At 38.9% G+C, this 13,659-nt stretch overlaps 1 protein-coding gene across 1 annotated transcript in view; it reads left to right on the top strand.

Moving 5' to 3' along the window:
• The window catches only part of LOC136863954 (prenylcysteine oxidase 1), a 166,039-nt gene that overhangs the window by 48,218 nt on the left and 104,162 nt on the right, over positions 1-13,659 (top strand). The gene's annotated exons all lie outside the window — the stretch shown is intronic.

The raw sequence follows: 13,659 nt of genomic DNA, 5'->3' as shown, positions 1-13,659 counted from the left end.
ATATGATAGCATTAGCTTTTAACCACAACATACTAGTCATTTAATATTGTATTCTGACAAGAATATTGATGTCATTGTAATGACTTATGTGGAGTTCAGTTTAATATTTTTTATGCATCTGTTACAGCATCAGGTAAAATGGATTGGATTGTAATGAAATTTGGTATTTCAGTTTACAGTAAGGACGAGTAGGATCTTGGCTGTAAGTTGTCCAAAAAATTTCATCAGGACAAAAATGTCATCATGCACATGCTAAGTTATTGTCCCGTCAATGACGGGTACTACAGCTAGTAAATATAAAGCTATTTTTGTAATTCCGGTTGGTACTAGTAACTGGCTTTTTGCTCCAAAATTGTATAAAATTTTAACTAATTTTCCAGTATTGTCTGTTGTCCTGCCAACTGCAATTTGTTTTGGAGTATTCTGTGGTAGGTATATTCTCCCATATTTAAGGGGGGTGTGTATTCTGCCCAAAGGCAGGTCCAAACCTCCGCAGAGGTGTGCCTGAGACGGAGTTTACGTACGGTAGGATGGCCAGTTCCTTTCCGCTCCTCCATTTCCTTACCCCCTACCAACAGTGCGTGGCAACCATCCAAATGTTGACCACACCCAATGATGCTTAATTTCGGAGATCTCACAGGATCCGGTGTTTCAACACGGCTACGGCCGTTGGCTTTCCCGTAGTATCACTTAATAATCATCCTCCTCCTCCTCCTTTCCCCTTATCGAACTCCTGCCGGGTTGGGGCATTTATGGCACTTCTCTACCTTCCTCTTCCATCATTTTGCCCCAGTCCATGTTCCTTCTTCTTCTCCTCTCTATTGAATCGGACCACCATTTTCTAGATCTCCCTCTCTTTCCCTGGAACTTCTTCTCCATCATATGTTTTGGTATTCTTTCTCCCTCTGTTCTTTTTGCACATGTCCAAACCATCTTAGATTTACATGTATCAATTATCTCATTTAAGTTTTCCGTTCCGACCTCCTTTCTCACATCTTCGTTTCTCAGTATGTTTTTCCTCTCATACTTCTTAGGGCTGTGAGCTCGCATCCGGGAGATAGTGGGTTCGAACCCCGCTGTCGGCAGCCCTGAAGATGGTTTCCCATTTTTACACCAGGCAAATGCTGGGGCTGTACCTTAATTAAGGCCACGACCGCTTTCTTCCCATCCCTAGGCCTTTTCTGTCCCATCATCGCCATAAGACCTATCTGTGTTGGTGCGACGTAAAGCAAATAGCCAAAAAAAAAAAACTTCTTAGGTACGGTATTTCATTTTACTGGCTTGAATTCTACTCTCCCTTCTTGTCATCGTCTAGCTCTCAGCCACATAGTTCAGTGTAGGTGTATAATACATTTTGTATATCATCTCTTTACACTTCTCTGGTACGTCCTAATTCTAGACATGGTTTCTCACACTCTGGTAGAATACACATTTTGCTGCCCCTCCATCAGTACATATACCAACATAATTTGTTCATGACAGATTGTTGTCATTGAAAAAGGAATTCACAAGAGAGAATATCTTTGGCTGTAGTTTTCCCTTCCAGAGCTTTACAAAATAGAAAATCCTTGTGTATCTCATTTTCATGACAATAGCATACCAAAACAAGAAGCTGGGCACTATTTACGATATCAATACTGTCATTAAGTTGCAGGGAAAATTTTGGACTATTATGAAGATGTGGTAGCAATTGATGTTTTATGTCAGGGGCTATTGTATCAATATGATGAACCACTGTGTCATCTGAGAGCGGTATCCACTTCAGACACTCGCGCAACTTTTCTCCATGCATGATCGCGAACATCTTCACGTCTCCAGGAAGAAGTAATTTCTCACCAGTGATATGTGGTGATTTAGATTTTGCATTCTTCAGAATGAAATTGAACATCCTCGTTCACATTGTCGCGGAATTAGAAAAATAACTTACAACTAGGCTGCGGTATGAAAATAGTAAAAAAAATGCAAGCTTTAAACAAATTGATTGCTGTTACATACCGATTGTGGTGTGCGTGGGGTTTTCCTGACTTTTACAAAAAAATCTGATATAACAGCAATCCGCTATAGCGAGTAAAATTTTCTCCATTATGAACTCTCGCTATAATGGATTTATACTGTACCTTGCCTGGCCAGGCTTCTAGAAAAGTATGGCACAACATATTTTCTCGTATTTTCTCAAGTCTCCAATAACCTATGTACAAATGAATAGAACATTCTGTAAAACTCTAGTGACGAAGGTGTATTGTTCTAGGATCTTACCCTGTGCTGCACAACATTACATCAGATTTATACATCATATTTTAAAAGCCTCCATGGCTCAGACGGCAGCGCGTCGACCTCTCACTGCTGGATACGTGGTTCAAATCCCGGTCACTCCATGTGAGATTTGTGCTGGACAAAGAGGAGGCGGGACAGGTTTTTCTCCGGGTACTCCGGTTTTCCCTGTCATCTTTCATTCCAGCAACACTCTCCATTCTCATTTCATAGCATCTATCAGTCATTAATAAATCACTTTGGGAGTGGCGACCCCATCGTACTAATAGCCTATATCTGCTTCATTCATTCCATCCCTGACCCGGTCAATGACTAGAAAACAGGTTGTAGGTTTTCATTTTCATTTACAGGTAATAATAAATTATACTATTAATTACATGTTCTTACATTAAATAAAGTCATGTTAATAGACATACAGCAGAAGTATTGTTACATAACCTCACATGTTTTGTTACACAAGAGAGAGCATACCACACACAAATCATAAATAATACAACCACGATTTATACCAAATAAAGTCCATACATAACTACGTAAATAATAATAATAGATGTAAACAACTTCATAGCCACACCTCACAAGTCAATAATAATAATAATAATAATAATAATAATAATAATAATAATAATAATAATAATAATAATAACAACAACACCTACTAATCAAGCTCGATTTTTCTATTTACCCATGGGTTTAGAGAATAGTTACCAAATAATAATAATAATAATAATAATAATAATAATAATAATAATAATAATAATAATACCTACTAATCAAGCTTGATTTTTCTATTTACCCGTGGGTTTAGAGAATAGTTACCAAGTCCGTGCGCGTAGAGGCGCGTGGCTGTGAGCTTGCATCCGGGAGATAGTAGGTTCGAATCCCACTATCGGCAGCCCTGAAGATGGTTTTCCGTGGTTTCCCATTTTCACACCAGGCAAATGCTGGGGCTGTACCTTAATTAAGGCCACGGCCGCTTCCTTCCAACTCCTAGGCCTTTCCTATCCCATCATCGCCAAAAGACCTATCTGTGTCGGTGCGACATAAAGCCCCTAGCAAAAAAAAATAAATAGTTACCAAGTACCATAATACTAGTCCATTACACTTGCATCAATCACAGAAGCATTACATCTACAAAAAGACTTAATTGCATTACTAAGTAAAGGAGGGTCTCCCATCAGAAAATGGTATGCTAACCATCCAGCCATTCTCGAAGCTGTTCCATCTACCAACTGCGAAATGAATTTGCCATTCCAATTTGATAATGATAGCACTGTAAAGGCTTTAAGATTGTCATGGCACCCAACTTCAGAAGCATTTTTAATTGCCAACAAACTTAAGCATATCTCACAACAAGATGAAGCAACTACACACATAGCAACATCAGTTGTAGCATCCATATTTGATGCATTAGGATTGATCAGCCATTTAGTGATACTGTACAAGATACTTTTGTAGGAATTGTGGCTACACAAACTTCACTGAGATGACCCACTGCCAGATCGACTAGCATCAGATTGGGCAAAATTACAAATATAGCTAGTACACATTGATAATACACAAGGAGAACATCATGTATTAATTGAGGATGTTTTGACAAATATACAAGTTCATGGATTTTCATATGCTTCCTAGCGAGCCTGTGGTGCATGCATCTACCTTTGGTCAATAAATCAGGACGGTGAGTTATCAGTCAAATTTTTATACTCTAAATCTCATGTAGCTCCAGTTACAAGAGTCACTCTTCCTCCTCTAGAGCTTGTCGGTGCCACATTACTAGCTCAGTTAGTACAAAAACCAATTCCAGTTTTAAACTTCGCCATTAATGAAACACATTTGACTGGGCGGGTTGGCCGTGTGCTTAGCAGCGCGCAGCTGTGAGCTCGCGCCTGGGAGATAGTGGGTTCGAATCCCACTGTGGGCAGCCCTGAAGATGGTTTTCCGTGATTTCCCATTTTCACACCAGGCAAATGCTGGGGCTGTATCTTAATTAAGGCCACAGTCGCTTCCTTCCCATTCCTAGGCCTTTCCCATCCCATCGTCGCCATAAGACCTGTCTGTGTCGATGCGATGCAAAGCAAAATAGCAACAACGAAACACATTTGTGGATGTATTTCACTACTGTGCTGTCATGGTTAGCATCACCAGCATCATGTCGGAAGATATTTGTGGCAAATAGGGTGGCTCACATTCAACAATCAACCAACATCGCAGATTGGCATCATGTACCGTCACAAGACAACCCTACTGATCTGATCTTTCGAGGCGTTAGACCAGCCAGTCTACAAAGCTTAACCATCTGGTGATCAGGACCCGCATGATTATCAACATCTCAAGTAAACTGGCCGATAAAACAACCATGTTGAGGAGAATTTGCTCACCATAACAGAGCAGCGACAATCGTCCACATTATTAGTAGTGATGCAAGCCGAAACTATAATTGAGAAATTCTCATCATTAATAAGACTGCAATGAGTGATAGCATATTGTTAAAGATTTGTGCATAATCCAAAGCATGCCAAGGACAAGAAAATTGGACCTTTAAATAATGAAGAATTGGAACATTCATTACAAGTCTGCATTTGTATTGCACAAAATGCAACCTTTTCAGAAGAAATCAAGGATTTGAAACAAGGAGGCATCATCTCTAAGAAGAGTAGATAATCTATGACCATTCCTACACAACAATATTCTAAGAGTTGGGGGCAGGTTGAAAAACACATCATTTCCATTTTCATCCAAACACCCAGTACTGTTACCATCCAAACATTATCTTACAGATACTGTATACGGGCTGTGAAAGCATCAATGGCAACATTATCTTACAGAGCTCATCGTAAGACACCAACATCTTCAGCTGTCCCACGCAGGGTCTGGATTGTTATTAGCTTGTCTTCGTGAAAGATATTGGATCCTGAATGGCAGGAATGTGATAAGACATCACATACACAAATGCATACGTTGTCACAAATTAAAGGTATTAACAGCACAGTAAATCATGGTCAACGCACCTAAGCTTCATGTTCAACCAGCTCGACCATTCAGCACTCTTGGAATTGACCATGGTGGCCCTATTCTGTTACGCCCCATCAACAAAAAGAGCAGAGTGCAAATAAAGGCATACATAGCTATATTAGTTTGTTTTTCTACTAAGACTGTTCACCTTGAGGTAGTAAGTAGTCTCAACAGCAAAGCATTTCTAGCTGCTCTAAGGTGACTCATAGCAAGACGGGGGAACCTATCAACATACAAAGCAATAATGCAACAACATTTACTGGAGCTGACAAGGAATTACAAGATCCTCATCAGTTCATGTCATCAAAGAAGTTCCAGGAAGAAATCACCGACAACATGAGTAATAAATGTATTAATTAGCATTTCATTCCCACATGATATCCTCACTTCGGTGGAATCTAGGAAGTAGGTATTAAATCTGTGAAGTATAATTTGCATAGAGTAGTTGGCAGTGCAGCTCTTATGTGTGAAGACATATGCACTGTGCGTACACAAATTGAAAGTTCCTTAAATTCAAGGCCGCTCACATCCTTGTCCTCTTGTCCCATAGATCCCAAAGCTTTAACACAAGGACATTTTCTAATATTTGCAACAACTTATTCCAATCCCTGAGCCTAATCTGACACTCGTTCCCAGCAATAGACTGTCTTACTGGAATCGTTTTCAACAGATGGTGCAGTTCTTTTGGTCCAGGTGGTACAAGGAGTACCTTACACAGCTACAACAGAGACACTAATGGGTCAGTCAGCAGCCCAAACTTAGGATTTGAACTGCGGTTGCAATCAAGGTGGACACTGCCACCCCTGCAGTGGAAGCTTGCAGTGGTGCAAAAAATTTATCCTGGGAGAGATGGACTTGTCAGAGTGGCAACAGTCAAAGCTGCAAATGCTCAATTCAAGAAACCCATCGTAAAACTCAGTCCATTACCTCTTGAGTGAATTAACAATATCTTTGAGTGTTTCATTTATTTTGTATCATGTTTCTAGTTATAACAATTTATTTCTTCAGTGATTCTTTTATTTTTAGTAGAAAATATTAAGTGTTAATTTTATTTTGATTGTGGATAGTCAAGAGGGGGGAGAATGTTTGAATGTTAAAATATTCCTTTGTTAAGTGCACTTGCTAGCACTAGAGCGCAGCATCAGCCAGGCATCCCTGGCTGGTAGCAGCTTGGCATGCTGGGATTAGACTTCCGGCAAGGTTATGAGGAAGACATAGCGTGATATGTAACAGACATGTGGTCAGACAAATCTAACTCCACATCCATGTGGATCAAGGCATTTTGTACATAGAGTACTGTACCCGCTCAATGCCTGAGTCCCAACCAGCATTTATCTCAGGGAGTGTTACGGTCCGAAACTATCGCAACAAAAAAAAAAAAAAAATAAAAAAAAATAAAAAAAAATTATGAAGATATAAGGTCTCCAATTAAATGTATGGGCGCCATCCTAGGAATGGGGACGGATATTTAAACAGTCACCAAGGGTTTACTATTCTACAAGAACAAGAACCTGGAACTGTTTCCTTGCAAATGCTAAAGGAGCATTTTATTTAAGTAAAACCAAATAAATTTTACATACAACAAAATCTGTTGACCCTTGATTTGCTGGTAATTTGGCAAATTATTCCTGAAAATAGTTAAATAATATTTATCACATTTGACCACCCTTCCATTTGGGTGATGGAACCGTTGATATCTGAAGGTATCAGATTTACCCTCGTTAACACCATGACCGTATTTGGTCATGGACCAATTACCTGTTGGCTAAGTGGGCGCAATCACATGGACCATGTTATCGCCTCCACTTTTATTGAGATGAGACCAACCCGGGAGACTACAAACTTTCCCCGGGTTCCTAACCAAGATATGCTAATCGTTAGTTGAAGGAAACGACAAAGTGACTCTAACCTAATGGTCCAGATGTAGGGATTTGCCTTCATATTACAAATATTAACTTAACTTATTATTTACAACAACGTGACATTATTACGTTAATTCGCCAGCTGACTTCCCTAGTATCATTCATCATCACCATCCGAAATAATAAAATTAAAATAAAAAAATTATTATTATTATTATTATTATTATTATTATTATTATTATTATTATTATTAGTGGAGATTGTGATTATAGTAACTGGTAATCATCCTCGCTCTAATACTTCAACTTCTCGCTCTTATTATTCTCTTCTGAAATAAAAAAAGTAGCTTCTTCTTCCTCCGATACTTCAAATATTATTATTAAAGTAGTTCGAAAATTTATATTTTAATTTCAATTGATATGTGGCAGTTAACCATTAATATGTTTAACGCATAACTCCTTTTACAATTCCGGTCTAGTTTGGCACTTAATCGATTAAAACCTGATTTACTTGAAATATTCTTTTTATTCGAAAATTTATATTTTTACTTCCCATCTTTAGAACTTAGTCACATATGCTAACTTCCAAATACGAACCACCTAGATCCGATTTCATATCGCTCGGGACATAATGACGGTATTCGAACCTGCAACCTTATTTTCATACTGTCGTTAATTCATGGAGACCATGTCCTCCTAAGACAAATCTCAGATCCCATAACACCTCACAGTTGGGCAAATACATCCAGTCTCTGCAAGTGCTAAATTATTCTTTCCATTTTCGTTTGAAGTCCATTTTCTCACTGGAACTCTTCAAACATTTCATTCATTCATTCATTCATTCATTCATTCATCTTCGGTGCGTGGACTCCTGCCTCTCATGACACTGAATCTTCATATTATATCGACGTAGGCATTGAAATTTATCTATTTCATCATCAAAAACAGTACAGCTCAATTTTCACCTTATGCCGGATTTTCGTCCCGCACGACTTCCGATCTCAAAAATGGGCTCAAACCACTCTGGGCTTTCAACATATCGTGACCACCCTATAAATGTGCCTCTATCACTTCTAAACAAATATTTATGATTATTATGGGGTCCAAAAACGTTAAATCAACAATTAAGGTTAAAATCAAATTTACTGCTCGAATTGAAATATATTTATGCCACATGTTATCTCCACATTGCAATTACTTTAACTTGCAATTATTCCATCAACTTAGGCCCGTGCCATTATTCACAAAGCATTGCAATAAACACGCATTTACACATTATCCATGTTCATTTATCACTCCGATACTTCCACTGATTATTATGTTTCTGTCCACTGGCGGACTTCGCTGCACGAATAATCATCGATATTTACAGAGAATTCAATGGACTTCATTACGTCCCACAAGAACAAAAATCACTCGGCAACCCTCTACCTCTGGATACTTTTACAACGTGCCTTAATATCTATAAAGTTTCCGATAACAGAAAACATATTTGAGCACTTATAAAATGAATATAATCTTATCTTTACGTGAAACGTGCTCCATATAATTTCAAACAATTCAAGCACTTGAATAAACAAATCAACCCTACTCTACTCTATTAAATAATAAAAATTATGATGAGTGCTTGATCTAATTATGTACATATTAATTTGTCCCTTTGTCTATCTATCTTTGAATTTATATGAGCCGGAAACGGCTTGTTTCACAATCAAGTTACCATAATGAAGGGGTATGATTTCCTCCCGCTAACGATAGCAATCTACAAATTTATCTTAAAGGTTTACTCATCTTCAGCCTTGTAGTCTGCTAAAACCGGACAAGGAGCCTAGCCCCTCCGGTTTTTAGCACTGCATTCTACTGGTATTCATGCCAGCTTGAAGAATTAATCCTTGACCCTTTTCAACTTTACACATTTTGAATAAAAACAAATAAAATAACTGTTGCACTCTGGAATAATTTCCACCCTAAATTCCACACAAATTTTACACTCTCGGCCTTGTATCTAGCCCACTTAATGTAAATATACATTCTTCATTCCTTTCCCGGACACTAGGAACATGGGATACCTCGGGATCCCCTTTACAACGGCCCATGCACGCACTCGAATTCCCGTCACGCATTCACACAGCTGACCAGGTATCAGTTTATAATCGACTGTTTACTAGGTGAAATACCTCAAACACTCGTGACCGTTCTCACGTAACGTACATCCTAATCTGTCGGTAGAATCTCGCACTCCTACCCGTAAGTTTTGTTTTACTGAGTCCTATAAATATTGGAACTCTTCCTACTAGTAGACTGCTCAAGACTGTAGTATGAGCTACATCACGTCAGGAATCACTATGCTACGTAACCATATAATACTTCGAACCCTACTCCACGAGTAAGTATACATATGCTCCCTGGCGTAGTAACGGCACGGAATATTCACAAGTAAGTTACTCACCCCTGGCGTGGTAACAGCTCCGACACTTTGTCAGAAGTAATCAAGTCCGTCTCCACGACCCTATATTTATATTTGACTCCCCTCTCCTCCGAGTTCACGGTAGGCCATCTTAGGATGCGCAGCCCCGATATCCTCATACAACTATTTGCGCCTTTGCCAGTGGCTTAAATATGGGATTCAATGATGTAATTATGTTCTCAAAGGCTCCATGCCAATTCTCAACTAATATCGTTCGCTGGTAATTGATATAATTGCGAATTTAGCTCCTGAATCCCGGCCTGGGATTTCGCGCTCTTTTGCAGCGTCCTTTGCCTGCTGCCAATCAATGGATAGCATTCATGAATTCTGAGAATTACGCCAATTAATCTCCCTCAGTTAGTGACTTTTAATAACTTTTATTACTTGGTTAGGCTTCTAAATTCCACCTTATTCCAAATTTATAACTCACTTCCTTCTATAAATTTAATCCGTGGAGTTAATGTTGACTGTGCTTCTTACAATACGAAGTTGGCGTACCTACTACTGGTCTATGAATTTTGCGATTGGTCCATGCTAGCGCGGGACAGAGAAGTTTCATATTTTTTTCTTCAAATGCCAACCTTGCGCTCAGCTTCTGCTAGTAACTTGGAGATACCCTGCCATCATTTCTAAGAAATCTGCACACGGCTCTTTGTGCTGTTGCCACTACCTATTTTGCTCGAGGCGAGGAATGAGTCCCCTAACTTGTCAACAATTCTCGCCTCTCTCTTTCCCCCTTCTTCACTATTTCTGAGAATTCTAATTTCTGCCGTCCATTGCATTCCTTTATCTTAGTGGAGACAACAGTCTGTGGTCGGTTTCACAATCACCTTCTGCCTGGCTCTTTCTTCTGAAAATGAAATATATATTCCTCAATAATTAAATCCAATTGAATGACGCCTATCACTCCCCCACCATGGCGCAGTACATAGCATATTATTTACAGTATATTTCATACATATTATTTTTGATCCGAGTGATTTGCAACCAGCCCACCTCATGCATGACTAGAGACTGGTTTTTAAAGGGAAAAATATTTATTAAAAAAGGACCAAAAGGGGGCAAATATTAATTGAAAAAGACCAAAAAGGGGAAAAGTATTAATTAAAAAAGGGATTATTAAAAGAAAGGGAACTGGTAAAGAGATTAAAGGAAATAAAAAGGTATGCATAATCAGTTAAACACTTCTAATTTAACTTTACTGCATTAAAGAATGATATTTAATCAATTACATGTTCAACATTTCAGTATGTTAAGGATATAGGCCTAAGTGTCCTTGTATTACAGTGTTTATTGCATCAAGAATGAATTGAACCGATGACATTTAACTTTGTGATATGTTTGAAGGTTAAATTTTGTCTCTTTGTACAAAGAAAATGTGCGCTCAACATCAACGGAAACCAGTGCAGAATACTTGTGTTTTTCTCTAAACTCGAATTCATTGCACTTCACTAGTTTTTCAATATCTGATTCTTTGATAAGTTTGCCTTAAGTTTTTCTTTTACAAATCCCTCAAGCATGTTGTCAGTTCTTTCAACCACAATCCATTGAACCTCCTTAGACAAGCACAGCTCTTCCAGTTGCAAGATGGCGGTAGGAAGAAACTTGAACGTATGCACTGCGTACAGCTCTGTCTCCAAATTTGGGCCATTCAGAAGGTCCTTCGCTCGTCCCACAGCTGCAGATTCGACATCGTCCAAAGACAATATAAATTCCTTTATCTTAGTGAAATGTTCTCAGAGGAAAACAGCACATGAAATCCATGTACTCCATCTAGTAATGATTTGAAACTTAGGTGGTGGTAGGCCTGTAACTTCCTTGTAAAGCTGTATTCTGCTTGGAGCTTTGGTCAGTATCTTCCTAAGTTCGGATGGAAAAGCATTTGCAATGATATATTCAACCCTTATTGCTTCACGTACCCTATGCAAAGCGTGGGCAATATAATTTGTATGGTGGAGATTAGAATACATAGGCTTCAACTGTGCAAATGCTGAGACCATGTATGATGCTTGGTCTGTAAAAACTTGCCATACTTTGTTGTACTGTATTCCTGATGGCCAGAGTTTAAAACAATAGTCATAGAAACTCCGCATTATAGATGTAGAGTTGACTTTTCCAATTCGTACATGGCAGCCAACATTGGTTTTGATGGATCTCCTGTCAATGTCATCACAAGAATGTTTAGAACAGCTCTTGAAAGTGAATTGGTTGCTTCATCCAGGATAAAGCAAACTGGATGTTCTCCAACAACCCCTTAACTTTTTGTACATTAGCTTCATAAATTGGTTGTAGGTAACTCTTTATAAGTGTACTTTCATTAGGGACAGTGCGTTGCATATTTTTTCCAAGAAACTCTTCATTGCTGGGTTATTTACCTTATTTAAAGGAATTCCACACTGAACAAGGGTAACTGTGAGGTCACTGAAAAAAACATTTTGTTCCCTGCTTTTTTGTTTGGACTTCTGAAAAGATTCCTGTAAAAATGACTGTTTCAAAATTTCCGTACAAATAGCTTTGTTTTTCTCATGTTTGGCATACTTGAGATGCTGAATTATTTTCTCCTTTATATGTTTTCCTACCGAGCTCGATAGCTGCAGTCGCTTAAGTGCGGCCAGTATCCAGTATTCGGGAGATAGTAGGTTCAAACCCCACTGTCGGCAGCCCTGAAAATGGTTTTCTGTGGTTTCCCATTTTCACGCCAGGCAAATGCTGGGGTTGTACTTTAATTAAGGCCATGGCCGCTTCCTTCCCACTCCTAGCCCTTCCCTGTCCCATCGTCGCCATAAGACCTATCTGTGTCGGTGCGACGTAAAGCAACTAGCAAAAAAAATATATGTATATATGTTTTCCATTTACTTTAATAACAATATCACATAGAGAACATCGAATAATGGTACCATCCGTTTAGATTAAATCGTCCTTGAAACTGCTTACCGCATTTAGCATTTTACTGCTCAAAGAAGACTTCGCCATCACTATTACAAGGTACTGCTGTTTCCTGTTGCCACATAACGGTGCGTGCTATTCTCTATCACTCTGCTTCTGCTACTGAAGCGAGCAAGCGACTGTAACTGCTTCACACATTCTGGAGGGGATGCGACGAGTCCAACAACACCTGCCGGTGGGGTGAGTGTGTGCAGTGGGCGAGTTCAACTCAGGGGTGAGTTTGGTTTAGAACCTGTGTTAATTCTTTCTTCCCTTATGCTGCATCAGTATTTTACGCAGTTATTTTCCCTCAAAGTGAAATAAATTATTGAGGTTTTTGCCATATATTCTTTAAAAAAAGGGAAAATAAGCACAGATGTAGGAGAAAAAGATAGCAAGGGCTAAACAAAGGGAAAAAAGGGAAGTTAAAACATGGCAATCTTGAGTTTTAAATACAGTTTTTATCCATCTGTCTGTCAGGTAATCAGCCCAGAGGCTGGTTGGATCCTCAAATAGCACCATCAAGGCTATGCGGTTATAGGGAAACTGCAACAGCCTATGGCAGGGCCAAAATTAGGAGTACTAGGAAAGATGAGGGGATGAGGTAGTTTGTCATTGCTTTCCTCACTGGGCCAGAAATTGCTGCTGCAGCACTGCTGACCCTATGAGAAACACCTGTCATAACATTCAGATGCACTCGTGCTCTGAATGTCATTACTCAGCACTATCCATACCTCAGCAGCTTTCATATTGTCACAGCCATAGGTGAGACTGGGACTTTGGTGGAAGCTCCACTTTGCTCTGGCCTGTGCCAAGAGACAAATGCAAAAGCACTGCATCCATAGTATTGATTATTTCTTGTTCCCAATTAAATTATATTTTAAAAAATGCATTCCCTTTAAAATCCAGTCTCTATGCATGACAACCCTTATATAGTCCACTTCGCCAGTAAATCCCAAAAAAAAACAAAAATGTAATTGACTTTTCCTCATTGATGCTTCAATTTACTAACCCCCAATATTAATAAAATGTTTATAGAAATTGTCTCAACTGCTACATTATCTGTAATTCAAAACAGTAAAGGACAATAAATTGGTTGCCAGCTTTCGACAGTTAAACT

The sequence above is a fragment of the Anabrus simplex genome, chromosome 2 (assembly GCF_040414725.1).
Source record: "Anabrus simplex isolate iqAnaSimp1 chromosome 2, ASM4041472v1, whole genome shotgun sequence".
In the NCBI taxonomy this organism is placed as follows: domain Eukaryota; kingdom Metazoa; phylum Arthropoda; class Insecta; order Orthoptera; family Tettigoniidae; genus Anabrus; species Anabrus simplex.
This window is presented reverse-complemented; position numbering and strand designations above follow the sequence as displayed.